The sequence below is a fragment of the Olea europaea genome, chromosome 4 (assembly GCF_002742605.1).
Source record: "Olea europaea var. sylvestris chromosome 4, O_europaea_v1, whole genome shotgun sequence".
In the NCBI taxonomy this organism is placed as follows: domain Eukaryota; kingdom Viridiplantae; phylum Streptophyta; class Magnoliopsida; order Lamiales; family Oleaceae; genus Olea; species Olea europaea.
In genome coordinates this window covers 10,734,109-10,736,879 of record NC_036240.1, presented here as the reverse complement: position 1 = coordinate 10,736,879, position 2,771 = coordinate 10,734,109, and the positions used below count along the sequence as shown (strand labels likewise).

Genomic DNA, 2,771 nt, shown 5'->3' with positions numbered 1-2,771 from the left:
AGTTAAATGTCACTTGTTTAATAAAAATGACATAAAATGTCACTTTTATTAAAAATTGATGTTTGTTATTCAAAAAAGTGATAAAAATTCAAAAAAATGAAAAACAAATGTAAAAAAGTGACAAAATACCAATCACAGAAGTCACAGAAATTTAAAAAATGTAACAAACAATTAAAGAAGTGAAAGAATGGAAAAATGTAATAAACACTCAAAAAAAGAAAAAGAAAAAATGATACTAAAAAAAAGTGACCAATCAAAACATATGTTTGTCACTCAAAAAAGTGGCAGAATTTTTTTTTTTTTTTTTAAAAAGTAACAAACAATATAAATTTTGAAAAAGTCACAGAAAATAATAAAAAAGAGTGACAAACACTATTCAAAAAAGTAATAAAAATTCTAAAAAGTGGCAAACACTGAAACAAGTTGACACACACCAATCAAAACATTAAAATAGATCCAAGAAATACTTGATTTTCTTCTACATATTATCTCTTTGCGATTATACTTTTCCTGTTCCATCGTAACCATAACGTTCCTAACTCAATAATTTTCCAATTTAGCATCACCAGCATATGTATTAGATAGCAATACATAACGCTGATGGAACTTCTGGTCCGAGTTCCAGTGGATGACTCGCGATTCTAACTCCCATTTCACTTTTCCCAACTCGTCTACAAGTACTCAACAAAGCAGCCCATGCAGCTTCATCAGGCTTGTCCGGCAATAAAGAGGTTCTCAGCTTCATCAAGGTGTTCTGATCTACCATAAAGATCCAATAAGCACATGATATAATGCTGAAGACACGGGTATAATCCATAATCCTCGCCACAGATTTCAAAAGTTGGTAACTTCTGTTCGCTAAGCCAACATTTCAAAAGTTGGCGACTTCTGTTCGCTAAGCCAACATGACTACATGTCACTTCTTTGACTTCAAACAAACAGAAACCGTTTCATCACAGAACAATACTATACACATTAATCCATCATAATACCATCTACATATTAAAATCTACTAACTTTTGTACTAAATTCTTTATACGACCTAGTCGGGTGTGCCAAAAGTGGAATAGATGTAAAGCGAGGAAATTGCCTAGAGAAATTTACACAAATAACACAGAATGAGGGCCAAATGGCAAAATACTACACCACCACTGTAGGAATCAGTAAATGAGATTGATATGTCTAAAAAATAATGCTTGGGGTGAATTCCTAAACTCTGTCTTGAGTGTCAAAAGTTATGGTTTAGACTGTCTTGTCGGCTATAATTTTTGGTAAAAGTGATCATATCTCCCAACATCAGGTGGGTTGGTATCAGGATTAGAGAGCCAGTTTTCGTTAATCAAGGAGGTGAGAATTATGCAGAGCTATAGCTTTTGTGGATGTATTATGCTTCATGTAACTTCTTTTCCAATGGTGCATTCTCTGTTGATAGTATTTTAAGGACACAAAGCTGAGGCACAAGTACTACACAGTTGTCCATCGTGCGAGCCTCCCACTAGGGCTCCACTATGCCAAAAGCAAGACAAACACCATCCCTATCCTATCTTCGTCCCTATGTCACCACAGTCCATTTCAACAATCTAGTTGCTACTACTGATTGCCTATGGCACGATAGCTTCCCACAAGCATTCTCTTCCAAGAAGTAGATTGATATGACAACATTAGAAAAATATGGTGTATAACCAGCCCAACGATATATTATTACAAAAGGAATATTACAATGAAGGAATTTAGCAAGAAAAGGAGTATTATAACATTGCACAGACACTGTAAGAAATTGCTAGCCATGTTTGCACATTTACTAGTTCGGTGAGACCATATTAGGCAATTCACTTGTATAAATTGTCTATTTCCTCTTTGAATTTAGATAAAACCTTGTCTCTTCTGATTTTCATGGTTGGAGTCATTAAGCCACTATCAATCTGCAATTGATCCCGCAGTTGTTAAAAAGACATTATTCATAAAATAAATTCAGAAAAATGTTGGCTTTCATGCTACTGCAACAGAAATTTACCGTGAAAGGCTCGTTAACCACAAGTATCGGCCCAACTTGGAAAGAGCACTCTGAAGTCCTGCATTAAAGGAAAAGCCAAAGTCAAACAAGAAAGTTAACATTAGGTGTGTTGAATTGATGTTCTAATCTTAAATCTTTAGTTCCGTCCAATGTATAGAGGATTCAAAAACTTCAATAGATCAGTTGTGTTAAACTTCTGTCTATACTTAAGCACGGTTAATCTCCATATTGTTTCACATTGGCTTTAGCTTTGTTACACCATATGTGTGTGACGCAGGACTGCACAAACTTGATAAAGAACAAAAAGATGAAGAGAATAAGGGGGATCAAAGGGAAGAATTGAGGGCAAGAAGAATTATTTTATTTCATGTGATTCAAGTGTGTTAGTATACATTCCTCTCAGTCCCTTTATATATAGACTACTTTGAAACTAGATAAACTTGGCACAAAAGATAATTACATAATCTTGCTAAGCAAATCCAAACAGGGGATAATTGCTATTATCTAGATAAACTCTATAATGTAAATATCAAAATCCTAAAAGATAAAGTTAACATAATCTCAAATCCTAGTCTTTCGCTTTGAGTAGACTTTTAGTTTTCTCCTTGTTGCATCAGCGTGACCACTTGATTGCTTGTTGCAACAATCTTTATAGTGAAATTATATTTAATATTGTAGTTCTCATGAAAATTTTGTGCCATGATCATCATTCTTTAAGCAAAGTGAGTAAAGCAAAACAAAATACATCAAATTCAAG

The 2,771-nt window shown here is 33.9% G+C and overlaps 1 long non-coding RNA gene across 1 annotated transcript; it reads right to left on the bottom strand.

Annotated features, from left to right (window-relative positions):
* Positions 1-1,647: 1,647 nt before the first annotated feature.
* On the bottom strand, positions 1,648-2,389 carry LOC111393617. The gene is made up of 2 exons (XR_002702456.1): positions 2,015-2,389; positions 1,648-1,922 (listed from the first exon to the last, which is right to left on the bottom strand). It is a non-coding gene; the product is annotated as an uncharacterized LOC111393617 (long non-coding RNA).
* Between the last annotated feature and the right edge of the window lie 382 nt (positions 2,390-2,771).